This window comes from Sarcophilus harrisii, chromosome 4 (genome assembly GCF_902635505.1).
Source record: "Sarcophilus harrisii chromosome 4, mSarHar1.11, whole genome shotgun sequence".
Lineage (NCBI taxonomy): Eukaryota > Metazoa > Chordata > Mammalia > Dasyuromorphia > Dasyuridae > Sarcophilus > Sarcophilus harrisii.
Window position 1 is genome coordinate 82,391,938 of NC_045429.1, and position 21,235 is coordinate 82,413,172.

The window sequence follows — 21,235 nt, forward strand, 5'->3', positions numbered from 1 at the left end:
TATATGAGATAAAATTAGAAACCTGATTTTCCTCACTCCATTTGTATTGATACATTAAATCTAAATTAACTAACTAACTAATTAATTAATTAGTGCATATTTATTCCCTGTCAACTATGTACCAAGCACTATATATGACATCAGGGATACAAAGACCAAAATAATTTTATAATCTATAAGGAAGGTATTTTTATATATATATATATATATATATATATATATATATATATATATATATACATATATATACATATAAATATAAATATAAAATACATTTTTTAATATGGTAGTTAAGGAGGATGCTAGAAGCTAAGGTAATAAGCAGAGATTTCAAGTTGAAGATTGCACAAGCTTCCTGTAAGAATGGATTCTATGAATTGTGAGTAAGGGGTTAGAGTGAATTCTATTAGGAGAGAAAACATTCTAAGAATGTAGAATAGCAATTTCAAAGTCAAGGAGATAGAAGGTGGTGTGCTATATTTGAAAAAACAAAACAAAACAAAACAGTTAGTTTGAACTTGACTGTAGGATTTTGGAAGAGTGATACACAGAGAGGTATCTTTGAACCAGCTTGTGAAGGAATTTAAAAATCAAAATGATTAATTTATATTTTTCCTATAATACTGGGGAGCCATTGGATTTATTGAGTAGAAGAGTTATATAGAAAGACTTATGTTTATTGAAAATTATGTTGGTAACCTAGAGGATGGATTGGGGAAAGAATTAAAGGTGTCCATTGAAATAGTGTAAATAGGAACTGGCCCACTCCTGAACTAAGCTGGTAGCTCTGAATAGAGAAAATAATTTCGATTTAAAGGTTGTAGAAATAAATGGCAAAACTGGGCAACTAACTAGCTATGTGGGGCAAGGGAGTGTGAAGAATCAAGGATAATATCAAGGTCACAAACCTGGGAGAAATGAAGAATGTTGCATGCTTTATAGAAAAAGGTAAGTTTGGTAGAGAAATGGGCTTTGGGAGGAAACATAATGAATTTTGCCTTGGACTTGGGGAATTCAAAATAACTTTGGGACATCTGGTTAAATTCCCAATAGGCAAATTGATTTGGAAATGAAGAATAGAAGAACAATTTACATTGTATGTACAGATATGGAAATAATCTGCACAGAGATATCAAAATCAATGAAAATTAATGAGACTTTTGAAAGCAAGAGATAAAATAGTGAGAAGAGAGGATTTAGTATAAAGCTCTGGGTGCTTCCATAGTTGAGGGGTGGGGTTTAATATGGCTATTGAATCATCAGTGGAATCTGAGGAGTGAGACAAGGTAAAAGAAGTAGGAAATATGAATATGAAAATTTAAAAATGAGTGAATAATGCTTTTAGCTTTCTGAGCCATTCCTCAACAATATTTTTATCTGAAAGAAGAATCAAATTGATATTATCAAGGGATGAAAATATCAGGAATATTCTAGTTATGTGTTTATAAAAAATTTATAAAAAATTACATCTTTTATTACTATAAGAAAAACAAAAAGAACACATTAAATAATACATTATATTTACTATACAGATAATTTCCTTAAAACCTGAAGTTACACATTCATTGAAAACTGCATCCAAGTCTCAAATTAACCTTTTCTTCATTATGAGAAGCAATGTGTCATTACCAAGCCTCTTGGTCTTTTCTCATCACTCACATCTTTGTATTTCTCTCCCAGCTCTCTTTTTCTCTTTTACTTTTTCCCTTTCCCTTTCCATTTCTTATTAAGATACACATAGCTATGTAATGTTTCATCTTTTTTATCTCCTGGTGAAATAAATTGTCATTAAATATGATTCAAAAGAATTATAGTGACAAATAATCTGAAGAATAATGTGCAAATGTGTGGTGCTTCTAAGTAGGCTGTCACATGCTTCAGTGACTTTTAATAGATATCTATTTGCTAAAACATCCTCAAAGCCTATGTAGACATTTTTTTTTGACAATGGATTGCATAAGTATGTACCAATTGTCCTTGAAATGAATCCATACAATTAAAAAACAGGAGGTAGAAAACATGGAAATGATGGAGGAGAGGACTAGAGTTCACAGGTATAATACATCTTTACCTACAACGTATTTATATTTATCCAAGAAGAACATGGTGCTGTATTCTGCCTCAGCACAAATTCCATTGGTCTTTACATTAATAATAAGAATATCAGTCTTATCACTTTTGAAGTAAGGCAGAGTATCATAAACTTTTTAATATGATGTTCCTTCTATCAGTCTTATAACATCACACAATATGATCCTGTTTATCTAGTTTTTGTTTATCTGGCTCTTTAGTGGATATGGCCAGTAATATATAGAAGTGCATAGATCTTGCTTGGACAGCAAGATATCTCATGACTCTTATCCATAAAGAAAGTTTTACAGTAGCAGCCTATGAAATATGTCTTTACTATCTTTCACTGACAGGAAAAAATAATATAATTGGAAAAAGATCAACTAAAAAGTATTCAAATGAAATATTATAATTTTTCTTATGCTGACCAGCTTGAAACCAAAGAATAAATATGAGAAAGCATCTCCCTTTCTTTTCTGCAGAAGTGACAAAGTATAGATCTTATTCCCTGCAAATTAATTTTTGAATTGTTGCTTAATTTTGCTAAATTTCTCATTCTCATTTTATGGGAAGTTTGTATAGAAAGTCTGCATTTGGAAATCAGGTGATGCAAAAATGAAATGTATCAATACCATTCATTTAATTTTTAAAAAATGAAAAATGAAAATAAAAAATAAGACAGTTAAAATCAGAAGAAAAGATAAATAGGAAAATATTTGCATTTAATGTATCTGGGAAAGATCTAATTTATTTGATATATAGGTTATTGATTCAAATTAATAAGAATAAGAACAATTCTCTGAGTGACAAATACTTAAAGGATATGAATAGTCAGTTTTAAAGAAGTCTAAACTGTTAATAGTCATATGAGAAAAATGTGCTGTATACATACATACAAACAATTAGAGAAATACAATTTAGAAATATAAAATAGAGAAAACAATTCTGATATTCTACTTCACATCCATGAAATAGAAAAAGCTGAAAAAAAAAGAAAAAGACAAATGCTAGAAGGGATATGAAAATACAGTTGTATACATACACTTTTGGTGGAGCATTCACTGATAGCCTTAATAGTCTAGACATTCTGGAAAACAGTTTGGAAAGATAACCCCAAAGCTATTATTCTATGTATAACCATTTATCCAGTGATGCTAGTGCTGAATCCTTATCTCAAAGATTATCAAAGATAGAGGAAAAGTACTTTTGAGTACAGAAATACTTATTGTAACTCTATGATATCAGAGAATTAAAAAACTGTGGGACAAAGATAAACTTTTAACTGAAGATCTACATTCCCCGTTGCCCCTGGATCTTTTCAGAATGTCAGAAGGCCTGCTCTCAGTAAAACTCTCAGACTTTGGTAAAACTACAAAAGCAAAGGAAGTGTGATATTAAAATTTAGCCTTTGGAGAAGAGAGCTCCCAATGCTGTCAAACTTCCAAAAGTGATATTTGGAGAGCATTGGTGGAATAGCTAAACAAGTTATACTATAGGAGTGAGGCTTTATTGTAATGTATGAAATTATGAAGGGGATAGTTTAGAGAAATGTGGGATGATTTCTTTGAACTAATACAGGGCAAAATGAGCAGAACCAGGAGAACAACATATACTATCAACAATATTGTAAAGACAAATAACTTTGAAATAAAAGAACTTTAGCACAATAATAAAAGAACTATTAGCACAATAATCAACAAGAATTCTAGAAAATTCATTATGAAACATTCTTATGAAGACCACTTTCTGAGAGAAGTGATTGACTCAGGAGATGGATTCAGAAATATAATACATTTGTATATGACCAATGAGATAAGTTGTTTTGCATAGATTATACATTTTTATAACAGAGGTTTTGTTTTTATTGTTTTCTCAATGAGACTGAGGGAATGTAAAAGGAAGAGAATATCTATCTTCATGAGAATAACAAAAATAAAATTTAAACAAAGATGAAAAAGAATGGAATTTGTTATAATTTGACATCTTGCTTCATCCCAAATAATCTAACTATAGCCATTGTACATTACTTTGATACATGTTGAAGTATATTGTGTGAAAATTGTATAACTAAAAGATTTTTTTAAATATTTCAAACATTTTAGGTGAAAGAATAACAATTATACAGGCATGCGGTCTCTGACCATGTAAGTACTCTTTAAAATGCACAGATAAAAAAATTTGAAGAATTCTAAAATGTCAGAAATATATCAATGATTTCCTTCATTTGACTCATTTAAAAAATAATTTCAGACTTTAAAGAAGCAAGAGATTGGTGGGGTTTTTTTGCATTAGTAAGGAATAGGCACTTTTACATAAATATGTTTTCAAGGTGACTGGTGCTCAGAAAGAAAGGTGATTTCTACAGTAACCATGAAAAAGACATGCTGATTGTCATATGTACTGCATTCATTTTGTCAGTGACACCTGGAGCAAAGGGCATTTCCTAAGGATTAATGACCAGCTGTGAGAGTTATACCCTGAGGTGATGCCAAGGATCATTAACTCTTACTGGTCATTAATTCTGCTAAAAAAAAAAGTATGCTGCATAGAGGTCAACAAAGTTAAAAAAAGTTTTAACTTCTTTTCTTTAGTTCTTTCAAGTGCACAAAGTGGTTGGGTAGCTAAAAAACACTTGGAAAGGACTCTTGTAGTAGAATTCAAGAATTTGCATGGTAACAATGGAGAAAAGTATTAATATAGTGAATGTTTTTCTTCTTTTGTGTGCACCTTATATTTTTCCCTTCTGGGGACATTCCTAAATAATGGAAATGACCATAACTACAGGCTTTAGATCTCAGGGATTAATAAAGATGTATAAAAAGATCCTCTATACAATACAGAACAAACCATTAGGCCTTGATACATAAATGTTCTGTGATTTCATTATTGACTTACTTGGAGTCCCAGAGGCAGTTGGTGTGAGAAAGAATTTGAATCTCTAGCTTCCTCACTAACAGTTCAGCATTTAATCAACCATTCTGTGATTACCTCTAATTAGATATATATATATATATATATATATATACATATATATATATGTATATATATATTAAAAATATGAAAAGCTGCTGAACATGTGGCATTGAATAAAAAGCAAATCATCTAAAGGACGTAATAAAAGTTACCATTTGAAAATTATCTTTAAAACACATTATATGATTGTATTTAGAGATATGGTGTTGATGTCTTTTAATCAAAATTTTAAAAAAAATACTTTTATATAACCATGCAGTGCAGACACAGTGCTGATCACAACTCATCAGCACTCAACAAATGGTTTTTTGATTATTCAGAACCATGCCAAGATTTGATTGATTCAGAATCTTATGCCAAGGTGCCATTTTTTTTTTTTTTTGGTTTGCCTGAAGTTCTAGCATTGCCAGAAAGTCTTTATGACATTTTAAAAATAAAAAGCTTACAAAAGATCTACATATCTAACCTTTTCCCAACTAACTTGTTGGCATTCTTGGAAGATAGATACTTTGGTTTTTAATAATTCCTCATTTTAAGATAAGTTGGAAAACATCTCCTATTTTCTATTTTTTTTCTTTATAGGTCTTTATAAGCATTTTCTTGTGTTACAAGAAAATTTTGGGGGCAAATCTTAAATGAATCCAAGATACATTGTGCTGTTGTTATATCTATCTATCTATATCTATCTATCTATCTATCTGTATGTATGTATGTATAACATCTCTGCTAGGCCCAAGGAAATGAGTCATGTAAGTGTTAGGTAAAAGAATGTGTCCTGATATAGTGAATGTCCTGATATAGTTAACATAGCTACATATATTATTTTCCCCAGTACAATTGGGTTAAAATAAGATTTTTCAAGATATCAAGTCCTGAAAATCTAAAGAAAATCTTCAAACTCTTCTTTGATATCACATCAAAGTCAATTCATATGCACAACCTCTGTGCATATAAGACCTCTAACTGTCCCAATAAAATATAAAGTTCTCAAGACTTACAAGAATCATTTCCCCATCTTTAGGTGTAAATAGGTGTAAACCTTATATAATATGAGTTTTTCCTTTTCTGTTTACCTTTATATGCTTCTCTTGAGTCCTGTTTTTGAAGATCAAAATTAATGTTGGTTCTGTTTTTTTTTCCTCTCTTTTTCTTTTTTTTTTTTAAATTTTTAGTTGTGTTTTTTTTTAAATAGAAATAACTGAAAGTTTCTTTCTTCATTGAGGATCTATCTTCTCCCCTGAAAGATGATTTTCAGTTTCAGTGAGTAGTTCATTCTTGGTTGTTAATGACAAGTCCTTTGTCTTTAAGAATATGGTATTCCAGGCCTTCTAATCATTTTTTTTTTGGTAGAAGCTGACAGATCTCGAGTAATCCTGACTGTTGCTCCATGATACTTGAATTGCTTTATTCTAGCAGCTTGCAGTAATTTTTTCTTGAGATTCTAGTTCCTGGAGTTTTGCAATAATGTTTCTTGGGGTTTTCTATATGAGGTCTCTTTCTAGAGGTGATCAATAGATTCTTTCATTGACTATTTCACCCTCTGGTTCTTGCATATCAGGATTTTTTTTTGTTGATGATCCTTTGAAGAATGTTATCCAGACTATTTTTTTGGCCATAGCCTTACGGTAGACCAATAATTTTATTTTATTTTATTTTATTTTAAATAACTTTTTATTGACAGAACCCATGCCAGGGTAATTTTTTACAACATTATCCCTTGTGCTCACTTCTATTCCGATTTTTCCCCTCCCTCCCTCCACCCTCTCCCCCAGATGGCAAGCAGTCCTATACATGTTAAATAGATTACAGTTGATCTTGGATACAATATATGTGTGCAGAACCGAACAGTTTTCTTGTTGCTCAGGGAGAATTGGATTTAGAAGGTATAAATAACCTGGGAAGAAGAACAAAAATGCAAGCAGTTTACATTCATTTCCTAGTGTTCTTTCTTTGGGTATAGCTGCTTCTGTCCGTCATTGATCAATTGAAATTAAATTAGATCTTGTCTTTGTTGAAGAAATTCACTTCCATTAGAATACATCCTCATACAGTATCGTTGTTGAGGTATATAATGATTTCCTGGTTCTGCTCATTTCGCTCAGCATTAGTTCATGTAAGTCTCACTAATCCTCTCTGTATTCTAGACCAATAATTTTAAAACTGTGTCTCCTGCATCTATTTTCCACTTCAGCTATTCTTCCAATGGATGGTCTTTTGTTTTCTTCCTTTTTTTTTTCATTCTTTTTAGTTTGTTTGACTAATTCTTGAAGTTTCATAGTCATTAGCTTCAGTTTTCCCTGTTCTAATTTTTAATTTTTGATTTTCTTCAGTTAGCTTTTGTATCCCCTTTTCTATTTAATTAATTTTACTTTTCAAGGTGATGTTTTCTTCATTGGATTTTTTTTTTTTTTTTGCATTTGGCCAATTGTGTTTTTTAAGAAATTTTTTTGCTTTTCCAAGTTGACGACTCTCTTGTATATGTCTCATTTCTTTTCCTAATTTTTCTTCTACCTCTCTTATTTGCCTTTTCAGATTTCTTATGAGTCCTTCCAAGAAGCCTCTTTGGGCATCCGATCAATTCATATTAGGTGTTGAGATTTCCCATGCAGGCATTTTGCATTTTGTATTTTGTCCTCATCTGTGTTAACTGACAATTTCCTCTTCTCTGTCACCATAGAAGTTTTCTATGATTAAGGTTCTTTTTGTTTTTTTCTTCCTTCCTTCCTTTCCTTCCTTCCTTCCTTCCTTCCTTCCTTCCTTCCTTCCTTCCTTCCTTCCTTCCTTCCTTCCTTCCTTTCCTTCCTTCCTTCCTTCCTTCCCTTCCTTCCTTCCTTCCTTCCTTCCTTCCTTCCTTCCTTCCTTCCTTCCTTCCTTCCTTCCTTCCTGTCTTATGACTTTTGTGGTTGTACTTTGCTCTTGAGGTGCACTGATCACTGTCCCAAGCTTCCTGTGCAGCTCTCAGCTTTTACTTTGAGCATAGGGGCCCCTTGTTTTTGGTTTCTTACTTACATAAGAGGGTAGCCCTACCTACTCTCTCCAGGCAACAGCCTGGTTTCCCAGACTGGCAATTTGCCTTCTCGGCTGGGATTGAAGGCTGCCCCACTGATTTGCTTTACTACTGCACCAGGATAGAGGGTATCATTTGATGATCTGCTATGATTAATGACATCCCTTTGGATTTCTGGGACATTGTCTGAGTTGGCCTGAACATCCTTTCATAAAGTCCTTCTAATTTATCTTGAGCTGGAGAGTAGTTTCATTATGTCAGACTTTGTTCAGAGGCCTGTTTTCATGTTTTTTTTTTTTTTTTTTTTTTTTTTTTTTTTTTTTGAGGGAAAATGGAAAAGCTCAAGAAGCTTCCTTCTTTCATCATTTTAGTATCTTGGTTCCCCCCCAAGAATTAAAGTTTGAAAGTCTTCAAACTTTGATTAATTTTTAAATAATTCATGTGAGAAAGTATTTCCCAGTTCTCTCTGTTTAAATTGCTTTGTATTTTATATATGTCCCATATAAGGTCTTCAAAAGTGGAGACCATTCAGCTTTGTCTAAATCACTAGTATCTGGCTCACTCACTGACTTAGTTGAAATAAGTAAAGAATTCCTTGTTTTTTACTTTTTTTGGGTCTGATTTCTTATGACACTTGGCAATGTTTATAAAACAGTTATTTAATTATAACATTAAGAAATTCGTGCTCTTCTTTTTGAATAATAATGAAACATCATATCTTGTCTATGGACCATGCACAATCATTGCATTTGTGTTTACAATACCTGAGAAGAAATAAAGTGAGGGAAACTGTTACTGCCATTTTATGGGAAGAAAGTCTAGCTCATAGGAGCACATAGAAACTTCTTAATGTCAATGGATTCCTTAAAGTCAGACAGAAACATATTGCTACTTCTAATTCTTTTCAGACTAGATGATACTGACTCCTAAAAGAAATGCCTCTCTTCCTGAGTTCTAAGTATTTTCCCTTCTGTTAGATGAGAAAATCAATCTCTCTCTATTCAAAGGAATCCAGACTTCTGTCGGTGTGAAGCCATCAGGAGTTATAGCCATAAATCTTGCTTCCCTGTCATTTTAGAAGAGCTACCATGCTAACACTATAATGCCTGTCATTCCACAGACATGCTGTTTTGTATTTCTCAACAATTCCTCAATATCTACCTTCCTAAAGCCATCAACATTTCCAATGCTGCTTCATAATGCATTTTAAAAGTATTTTTTAACCTCCACTTTTGTGGATTGGTCCTGCCTAGGTATTTGAAATATTCATCAGGCTTATGGAACTGTTGTGTATTTCTCAGAAGGATAATGTTACTTGAGTCATGTTAGTTCTTTTCACTTTAGTTTTTATAAGTTCTGAAAGTATCAGGAATCATTTACTTTTAAGCAAAATGATGAGCTTTGGCATTGTCTCCTTGGGAAAAAAAAAGTGCAGATCTTCTCCTACTTGGATTTTCAGAAGAGATTGGCATTAATGGTCAAAATGTAAATGAATAAGACTTGGGGAATTAATCTAGAAAATGGATCTTTATAAGCCACCCTGAAAGGTAATGTATAATCCATACTTGTATGGATCTATTTTAACATAATCTTGAAAATCCTTTCTAATAATTCTAGCTTAAGTCATCAAAGGTGCTTTTAATGTTCTACTTGAAGGAGATGAAATGAAAAGGCTCGTATCAAAACTTTGGTTGGAAATTTATTAAATATGCTGGATGTTTGTTTCTAACAAAGCACAGGTACACAGGCTCAGGAAGACTTTAAAAGGGAATAACAAATGAGGTAAAATGTAAATATTTAACAAGTAACTTGTGACTTGAGAAATATTAATCATCCCTTTTTGATCTCTCAAAGATAATGCATGCCAGGATTTTTCAAACTTACTTGTAGCAATAATGACTCTCATTTATTTAATGCTTTATTGTTTAGGCCACACTCATCCTGTATATCGCTTGTTAGTGCATATTTATTTACATGTTGGCTCCAATAATAGACAACGAGCTCAGTGAGCTTATTGTCTTTTATTGTGTATCCCCAATACTTAGCATACTTCCTGAATCATTATGTTTGGTCATTTTTTTTTGTTGTTGTTGTTATTCTTGCCTCTTTGTATCCCCATTTGGGATTTTCTTGGCAGAGATACTGGAGTGGTTTGCCATTTTCTTCTCCAGATCATTTTTAACAGATAAAGAAACTGGACCAAAATTAAGTGACTTGCTCAGGGTCTGGATTTGAATTCAAAAGGAGGAATTTGCCTGACTGCAGATCTAGCACTCCATCCACTGTACTACCACATAGCTGCCCCTGATACATAATAGGCACTTTATAAATATTAACTGCTTTCCTTTGAGAAGCCCTGAGGAGTGTGTCACACTTTTACAAGTGAAGAAACAGATTTAGAGAAGACAAATGACTCATTTGAGGTACTGTAGTTACCAGTTCAAATCCACTCTCAGACTTATAATAGCAATGAGAGTTAGGGCAAGTCATTTAAGCTTTGTTTGCCTATGGAAGTTAGGTACAGCTGTAGATAGGAAACCCAGTTAAGAGTCAGGAAGATCTGAGTTCAAATCTGCCCTCAGATACTCACTAATCACTTAACCTCTGTTTGCCTTAATCCACTGGAGAAGAAAATGACAAACCACGTTAGTATCTTTGCCAAAAATACCCCATTTATGGTATTGTCCATAAAGTCATAAAGAGTTATACATAGCTGAATAACAACAAGCTACTTAATGGAATAGATTGAAGTCAATTCAAAATGTTTAGACTCCAAGTCCTATACTTAGGTCTACACACACCTCAGAATTAGATAAAGCAAATAAACTGGAAACAAAGTAGATACATAGTTTTAGAGGAATGACTGGAAAATGATTTGAGAATGAAAAAGAATGTCCTTGCATAATAAGTTGAGGAATGTGAAAATTTTGGGAAAAAATAATTTAAAAAAATATAAATTGAGAAAGATTAAAATAAAAATAAACTGACCTAAATAACTATAATAATATAATTGAAAGTAACTGCAATAATTATTCTTATTTCTGGAGAACAGATAACAAAATGTGCTTCCATTTACTATTCAAAGAGGTGGATAGAGCATTGTTAATATTGCAGAAGTTCCCAAGTCTTAATTGAATGTGTATTTGCATGTGTGTGTATATGTACACAGATGTGAAAAAGTGGTGCAGAAACATGTAGAACTTTCACAGTATGTCATGATACCTAATATTTAAAAAAAGTTTTTTAGGGTAGAAAAAAGAATGATTGGTTTTGTTGTTAATCCTATTGTGGTTTTACACTTCTAGCTGTTTCCTAAGCATTCTGCTCAATTTACTTCATTTATACTAAATCTGTAATTTGCATAACAATGAATTGGATGACTTCAGACAATATCATTTTCTAAATTCTACATTCCCAAAGAATTCTACATTCAATTCAAAAGATCACTTAATAATTGAAGAAAAGAAAAAAAAAGTTTATTGACATAATGCAAGATGAATTTTCTTAAGTCACCACAAAGTAAAATGCGTTAAGAGAAGAAAAAACAAAGAGAATGAATTAAAGAAGGGAAAATGAATTTCTAGCATGTTATTAAAAATTTCTTTTCTTCCCACTGTAAACTACAGATATAAGCTCTAAAATCTTTTAAACTATTATTTTTATTACCAAAACAACATACATTTTATAGGTAATAAAATAAAATACATGAGGATATGAAGTATTCATACAGTTATACTTTTGCTACATCATTTTTTATCCTGTCACATGATATTGTCATATTTCAAGATGTCTAGTCCTATAATTACATCCTTGAAGGAAATTACCCAGTGAAGAAACTTTCTCTACTAATGCAAATTGGTAATTTGTGCAAATTATAATCATAGAGAGTTGGGAGGTGGGGGTGAAGAGGAAGGAGAGTACTAGTAAATAAGTAACATCTATCATCACATAATAAATATCATTGATGTGACTTGTATTCAGATCACCTTGACTTTGAAGCTTTAAGCTTATATTGGCTTATTTTCAAAAGAATGCAATCGTAATATAAATGGCATTGGTGCTAAAGGAACATGATATGGGATTGAACTCCAAAGGGCAGCTAGATGGCACAGTGGTTAGAGCACCAACCCTGAAGTCAGGAGGACCTGAGTTCAAATCTGATTTCACACACTTAACTTTCCTAGCTGTGTGACCCTAGGCAAGTCATTTAACCCCAATTTCCTCAGCCAAAAAAAGTATTACAGAAACTTTTCATTCCTTAGATCTATTTCCTTATCTGTAAAATTCAGACCCTGGACTAGAGGTTCACCTTAGGCCATTTTAAATTTCCAAATCTATGGCTCTCTGATCTCTTTTTATGAAATCATAAAGTTGCAATATAGTAATAGGTTCACAGATTTAGGGTTAAAAAGAGCATTAGAGGACATCAGATTCAATCCTTTCTTTTTATAGAATAGAAAATCAAGGCACCAAATATTTAACTGATTGACTAGAGTCACACAACTTACTATAGTAGATTTTCAAGCCAGGTCTTTCAACTCCAAATTCAGTGTTTTATTTAATGTATTATCTGCTAAAATGACCAACTTAAACATATCCTAAGTAGATTTCATTTCAATTTAAACCCATCCATTTTCTGAATTTGTCACACTTTATCTGGATTATTGTAATAGTTTTTAAATTCTTCTCCCTCTCTATAGTATCTCCCCACTTTCCACTCAGTTACCAAAGTGATTTTTCTTGTGTAATTCTGACCATGTCAGCAAACTCTAGTCATTCTCTATTTACTGAAAAGAAAATATAAATTCCTTTGTCATTTAAGGCTCTTCACAATTTAACTCTTGCTACCCTTTCTATTCTTCTTGTGTGCTATTCAATTTCTTGTATTTCAAGACCCAACAGTTCTGAAATTCTTGTTTCCTAGACACAATATTCTATCACCTTTCTCTGTTTTTTTCCTGGCTGATCCCAAATGTAGAATGATTTCATTCCTTACCTCTACCTCTTAAAATAGACTTAAATCAATAGCTATCTAATACAATAGATCCCTGATTCTGTATCACTTGACTCTCTTCAATATTGAGTCAATTCAATATTTATTCTCTACACATATCATATCTATTTTTTACACATTGTTTTCATCAATAGAATGCAAGTTTTTGGGGAGCCAGGCCCTATCTTTGATTTTCTTTTTCCTCTAGCACTTAAGACAGTGTCTGACATATAGTAAGTACCTAATAAATGATTGTTGATTGTGTAATTGATTCTCTTAAAGTGGCATTACCAACTCAAATATCCAATGCAGGAGTCTTCTTTAACTCTTCATTCTATCTTAACTCCAAAATCTAATTAGTTGCCAAGGCTTATCAACTCCACTCTATAAGATTTCTTGCCAACATCTCATTATCTAGACTCACAAAATTTTCTCTTGGTTAAGGGTCAGATTATTTTTTTTCTATACTTTTTCTGTAGTTCAATTATTTCCCCTACATCTTATCTCACTACTTTTAATTCTATACTCTGCATCATTTTGGAGTTCTTCAGTCATTTCATTGCCTGTGATTACTGAAGCTGACACATACATTTCCAGAGCTAGTTCCCTGTTTGGGAGACTCTAAAGAAAAGTGACAGAGAAGACTTATTAAACTGCCTGCCAAATTAAAGGCTTACAGAATCACTTTGTTAAATTCTTTGTTGTATGCTTATGAAACCTAGAAAGAATATCAGTTCCATACCAGGAAACTGCATAGAATCATATAAGCTATTAAGTGTCAGAGGCCAGATTTGAACTCAGGAATATGGATCTTCCTTGACTTCAAGGTAATGCTCTATACACAATATCAACTAACTGCACAGCCCAAATAGTTATTCAGTGACTCAAAGATTCAGATCTAGAAGTGACATCTAAGTACATTAACTCTTCATTTTATAGATGAGGAAACTGAGGATGAGAAAGTTAAAAAGATTTATCTAAGTTCACAAGTTATATTTGGTAGAGCTACAATTTCTATACATATCATCCAGTTCCAAATCCACTTGGTGAGGGTTTTTGTGTTTTTTTCCTCACTGTTCCATGATACTTTTTAAAATATAAAATGTACACTGGCCTTTAGTGATCTTTATTATCTGGTTTCCATGTACTTTTCAAGTTTAAATTTCATATTTCTCCAATTTAAACACTCAGTTGCAGTCAAATTAGCTTGCTAACTATATTATCTCTGCACAGTACTCCATCTTCCTCTTCCTGACCTTTAATTAAGTGGTTCTGAGATTCACTGCTTCTGTGTGTAGTATGGGCTTCTTCCTCATTTCTGCATTCTAGGACTTCTAACTTCTTTCAAAAGTCAGATCAGTTGTGACTTACACTCAAAATATCTGCTCATTAACCCAAGTATCATCACTAATTCTATAAATTATTTTGCCTGACTTCATATGTACTTTGTATTTACTTATTTCAGAAGTTAGCAAACTATAGCCAGATGGCCTTTTGCAGTCCTGTTTGTATATGGCCTATGAGTGAGGAATAGAGCTTACATTTTAAATAAAGTTTTATTGAATTGAACAATAAAATTAAAGAAATAAATCTCATGTGCTTCTCCACTATTGCTTCCACCTTAACTTTTGCCCTCCAAAAGAACAAAATCAGGATTTGTTTGCATAATTTCTTTTGCATAGTAACTATTTATTAATTTTTAATTGACTTGAACTCAAATGAAAAACTAAATGGCTTTTTTTTCTTGTAATATTGCCCCTCCTCGAAAATATTTCTTAAAGTGAATGTGTACATACATACACATACATGAAAAGTTGATTCACCAAAATATCTTCAGAACATATGTTTGGCTACTTTACTTAGAAACCAATATATACTTATACTTGAGTAAAGCTATAGAATCATAAAATGTAAAAGCAAGCAACACATTTAGAAAAAGAAAAAGTCATGATATTGACATCTCATTTTCAAAGGTCATTTTCCAAAGAAGAAGCAAATACTCCCTATGAGGGAAAAACAAACAAAGTCATATCAAGAGCATTTAAATCTCAGGCAATAGCTCTACTAAAAGTACCAAGAGATGAATAAATCACCATACATCTTTTTAACTGACTTGGACAGAGTAGATTGAATATTAAACTATTAAGTAAAGTTTCCTTCTTTTCTTGTCCTCATTTACAATCTCATTAAACTTTATATTTGGGAGAAAAGCTATTCATTTTGGAAACACAACTCCTCAGTAATTTTTCCACATAATCTTTCCACAAATATTTCTCGTTTCATTTTTCCCTTTGTTGTCCAAAACGAGTGGATAAAATTCATCTTTCTGGTTCATGAAAAGAGATGAGGAAGTCTATGTAATATATACAATATATTGTGAATTCACCAAATCACTCTTACATGGGAAAGGTCCTCAGAACTAATCTCATTTACCTCATGAACAAGTATGAACTATATTTTAATCCTTTCAATTTTATTCTCCCCAAATGGTGATCCATTGTTTGCTTAAAGCTTTCTGTAGGGGGAAATAACGGGAAAAGAACATGCATTTAAATCATTTTTGCTATATTCGAACCACTCTGACAAAAGACTTTTTGCAAATATTCTCCCACTAGATCCTGGGAGGTAGTTGTTGTTAGTATCCCTATTTTACAGTTTAGGAAATTGAGACAAGTAGAATTTAAAAGGATCACAGCACTAATATGTGTCTATGGTATGATTTGAATTGATATTATCCTGACTCCAGTTTCAGCATGCTCTTCCCTCTGTCACCAGCATCCATTGTTCCATTTTGGAAAGAAGTTTGTTTTGTGTTGTTAGTGTTGCTTTTCTTTACATACAGAGTGAATTGTTCTCTCTGCATCTTCTATCTCTGTCTTCTATGTCCAAGCAAGTTAAGTATCCTCAGTGTCTCAAATGTCTGTTTTTTACATATCTACAGACAGCTACTATATCATGTTTCTCTTAAGTCTTCCTTTCTGACTAAACACTCCATCTTATTTAAAACAAAATCCTTTTCTGCAAGAATTCAATTGCTTTCACTATTCTGGTTACCATTCCAAAGATGCTCTTAGCTTATTAGTGCCTTCTTACTTGTGTAGTAGTCATCTTCGAATCCTTCCAAACACCCATATTAGTTACCAGGTAATTTGTTCAAGTTTGTATACCTAGTAACATCTGACACTCTTCATTTTCAATTGGCCACATATAAAATCTTTTGCAAAATCTTATTTTTTTTCAATGCTATATCTACTATAGTCTAAATATACCCACTTATATAGTTGTCATCCTGGTTCAGGTTTTCATTACCTCTAATCTGAATATTTTTATAACCTTTTAACTTTTCTCTCTATATCTCTCCCCCATACTATTTTGATTCCTTCTTTACTCAGCTATTGAAATGTCACTTTCCTACTCTATAAATTTTAGTGGTTTCTTCTTATCTGTAGGATGAAATGTAAAATCCTCAATCCAGTGCCAAGATGGCAGAGTGAGGAAGGAACTGCCTGAAGCCCTCCCAAATTCTTCTCGAAAAAACTATAAAAGTATCTCAGAATTGATCTAGGAGCAGAGAAGCAGCTTAGCAGTTCAACAAGAAATGTCTGTCTCACTGAAGTGGGAGTGGGTGATGTGATGCAAGAGCAGCAGCTGCAGCTGCAGCTTACCCCACAGCACAGGGTCCACAACAAGGTTCCATACAAGGTCAATCCACCAGGAAGACCCCATCTTCTTAGATTCTTAGACCCGTAAGTAGTCTGTGCAATGCAGCAATGCCTCAGCCCAGAAGCTCTACACGTTACATGCCAGGCCTTGACTCCATTGCTCACCAGCAGTAAAGTTCTACTCTGGGAATGGTCAACAGCAAGACACAACTGATGTAATCTATAATTAGAGAGAGAGATCCTGTTTCTATGGCAACCTAGCACAAGAGCTCTATCTTTGGGATCAATTAGCAACAAGATCCCTCCCCAGGGCCAGCTATCAGAAGGACTCTGTTACCATAGCAACTTAGTAACAACATATCATCAGCTAAACCCAACACCTGGGGAGGCCAACAGGAAGTTCCCACCCTCCAGTACAAACCAGAAGGGAAGCTCCAGAAAAAAAGCAAGCAGCTGAACCCTAAAGCCCAGTGAAAACCAGCAGTAAGATCCAGAGCCTCAACTCAGAAAGCTTAGGACAGTTCAGCAAAATGCACCTCCCCCCAAAAGATAGAAAAATGTGAACTAAAACCATAAAAGATCTTGGCCATAGAAAGTTACTTTGGTGAAAGTAAGGAGGAAGGCATAAACTTATAAGATAACAGTGCTAAAATAGCTACATGTGAAGCCTCAAAGTAAAAGGTAAGTTGGTCTCAGGCTCAAAAAATGACATCCAGAGGAATTTTAAAAAGCTTTTAAAAAGCAAATTACAGAGGAGAAGAAACATTGGGAAAGAAAATGAGAATAATGCAAGAGAATCGTGAAAAAAATATTAACAGTGTGAGAAAAGTTACATAAAAATTTACTGGGGAAAATAACACCTTGAAAAATAGAATTGGCCAAAGGGAAATGAAAGTACAAAATCTCAGTGAAGAAAATAATTCCTTAAAAAATAGAATTGAAGAAGAGAAAACTAAAAATTGTGGGAGATATCAAGATATGGTAAAACAAAATCAAAACAGTTAAAATGTAGACTAAAATGTGGAATTTTTCACTGGAAAAACAACTGATTTAGAAAATAGAATCAGGAGAAATAAGGGTCGTTGACCCTTATGAGAGACATGATTAAGAAAGAAAATCTGGACAACATATTTCAAGAAATGTCAAAAAGTATTTCCCTGGTATGTTAGAACTAAAAGGCAAAATAAAAATTGAAAGAATACACTGATCACCACTAGAAAGAGATCCCATGAGGAAAAGTCACAGAAATGTCACAGCCAAATTCCTAGAGCTCATAGAATAAGAAGAAAGTATTACCTGGAACTATTGTCAGGATTACCCAGAATTTGGTATCTTCCACATTAAACAACCAGGAAGCTTGGAATATGACATACAGAAAACAAAGGAGTATATGTGGACAGATGGTGTGGTTATAAGATGACTTTGATGGGGTAATATTCCCAGAAACAAAAGAAAATTGTAAGAGGAGGGAAGGAAGGAGAATGAAAGGGGCAAATTATCTCACATGATGAAAATGGAATAAAGAAAGGCAAGATGGGGAGAGGGAATGTTGTATTGAGCAAAGCTTAAACCTTTCATCAAAACCGGTCAAAGAGAAAATAACATACATAGTTGAATATAGAAATATATCTTACTTTATAAGGAAATAAAAAGAACATTTTTAATAGAAATAGGAAGGGGAATTGATGAAAAGAAAGGAATATTCAGAAAGGTGATGATCAGAAGTAAAAACATTTGTGAGGAGGGAAAGGGTTGCAGATAAAGAGAGAGACAGAGACAGAGAATTCCCAATTCATATAACAGTTCATATAAGAGTCCCAATTCATATAACCAATTCATATAACTTTCTCCTAGACTGATTAATAGAAAATCATTCAGCTGAATTATTATTGTTACTCTTAGTTTCAATGCCACTGTTTTATATATGTGAGCTGAATTACATAACCAAAAAGGAACTAGTAAGATAGTGTAACTCAGAGGTGTTTAATTTGCAGAAAAGGTATTTAGATTTCTTTGAACATAAGAAGTAATCAGTTATACTAGGCACTCCTTTTGGACAACAATTGTGAGGAGGGAAAGGGTTGCAGATAAGAGAGAGACAGAGAGAGAGAGAGAGAGAGAGAGAGAGAGAGAGAGAGAGCAGAATAAGCCAAAGGGAAGGGAAGGGAAGTATGAAGGGAAATACACAGTTATAATAAGTATAAATATGAATGGGATGAACTCACCCATGAAATGGAAGCCATTAACATAATGGATTAAAAATTAGAAAGAAACACATTTGAAGCAGAAATTCATACAGGGTAAAATTAAGGGTCTAGAACACAATATATTATGCTTCAGGTAAAGCAAAAAAAGTAGGAGTAGCAATCAAATAGATCTAATTAAAAGAAATAAAGAAGAAAACAGTATCTTGCTAAAAAGGACTCTAGATAATGAAGTCATTATCAATGTTAACCATACATGTACCGAATAGTATTATAGGGGTCCTCAAACTTTTTAAATAGGGGGCCAGTTCACTGTGCCTCAGACTGTTGGAGGGTTGGACTACAGTAAAAACAAAACCTTTGTTTAATGGGCCTTTAAATAAACTTCATAGCCCTGGGAGAGGGGGATAAACATCCTCATCTGCTGTATCTGGCCCACGGACCGTAGTCCCTGGATACTATAGCATGTACAATTCTGAAAAGAAAAATATAATGAATTACAGAAAGAAATAGATAATAAAATTATACTAATGGGGAGACAGCAACTTTACTCTCTAAGAACTAGATAAATCGAACCAAAAAATAAAGAAGTTAAGGAGGTGAATAAAATTCTGTAAAAGTTAGATAGGATAGATCTCTGGAGAAAACTGAATGGGAATATAAAAGAATTTATATTTTTTCTTCAGTAATATATGGCACCAACACAAAAATTGACTGTATTTTAGAATATAAAGTATCACAATGCATAAAAGTAGAAATAATAAATACATTCTCTTCAGATCATGGTACAATCAAAATTACATTTGATAATAGAAAATGAAAAGATAAAAATTAATTGGAAATTAAATACTCATCTTAAAAAACAAACGGGAAAAAATAAATCATAGAACAAATGATAATTTCATTAATGAAAATAACAATGAAATAACATACTAAAATTTAGGGAATGCAGCCAAATTGATTCTTAGGCAAAAATTTATATCTCTAATTGTTTTAGCAATAAAATACATTAAATGTACTTCAATGAATCAGGAATACAACCAAAAAAAAAAAAAAACCCTGGGAAAAAAACAAACTAAAAATCCTAATTAAACACCAATTTAGAACTTCTTCCATGAAGAAATCAATAAATTTGAAAATAAGAAACTTGTTCAACTAATAAAATTATAAACTTGTTTTAAGAGGAAAAAATGATATAATTATATTTCTTGTTGTTTGTCCTTCCTTCTCAAAGAGGACCATGACATCAGGGAGATGATGTCATGACATGTGAGTTGGATTTAAGAAAGGAAGGGCTGTGCAAAATCACCAACCTCATTCTCTCCTCTAGTGTCAACTGGATCCAGTAGCAAGACAAAGACTGGAGTAACTGGAAATGTCCTTGGATGCAAGAGGAGACCCTGGCCTTTGTAAGTTAAGGTCTTTAACAGATCTCAGTTTAGCTGAGGCAATGCCCTACCAGTGATTAAAGCTAGATAGATAAATGAAACAGATAATGACTTCTTTTATCTAGTCACAAAAGGCAAAAAATCCAATCAGGGAAAAGAAGCTCCTCAGGGTTTCTAGCCCTAGATAGCCTATCCATGCAATGACAAAACTTTTAGAGCCAAGTCCTAATATTTTATGTTCATTTGTAACATATCAATTGTGCAATAAAGATAATAAGAGTAATTCAATAATGTAAATAATATAATGTAATTAAATAATATAAAAGTAATATAGTATCATGTAGTTTCTTGCAGTCAGGAAGATCTAAATTCAAATGTGGTCAAAGACAATTAGTAGCTATGTGATCCTGTGCAAATCTCTCAAACTCTCTGCCTTAAGTTTCTAATCTGTAAAGCAATAGCAAAAATAATTAATTATTGTGAATGTAAAATAAGATCATAAGTGTTTTGGATACCTTAAAACTACATGTATATGCTAACTAGTTATTATGACTGTGTAAAGGACAAATTTCATTCTGATGCTACCTCTTACCATTTCATTTCTTTTAAAGCTTCACAGACATTTTTGTTTCAGCACAGAGAATTCATCAAGATTTGATTATCCTCTGGGGAGCACATGGACAATTTTTATATGGCCCCAACTATAATAAGGAATATCATAAGACAGTAGACATAATGGGTAATAGAGAATATTCCACCCACCAAACAGAAGTGAAATGAACTTTCTTTGTCCCCTGATGTATTCTTAATGAATGCATCTGCAAGTCTGATATCATTACTATTTCTCTCATAGCCTTTTTCCATATACTAGATTAATTTTAACAAATGTTCTGAAGCAGTAAAGCATTTCATAAATTCATTATTCTTTCTAGTAATAA

General features: G+C 32.7%; 1 long non-coding RNA gene across 1 annotated transcript in view; it reads left to right on the forward strand.

Annotated features, from left to right (window-relative positions):
* The first annotated feature begins 460 nt into the window (after positions 1-460).
* Positions 461-21,235, forward strand: part of LOC116419080 — a 71,278-nt gene continuing 50,503 nt past the window's right edge. The window contains exons 1-3 of the long non-coding RNA XR_004229312.1: positions 461-948; positions 4,173-4,214; positions 20,240-20,318. This is a non-coding gene — a long non-coding RNA (uncharacterized LOC116419080). The remainder of the gene's footprint in view (positions 949-4,172; positions 4,215-20,239; positions 20,319-21,235) is intronic.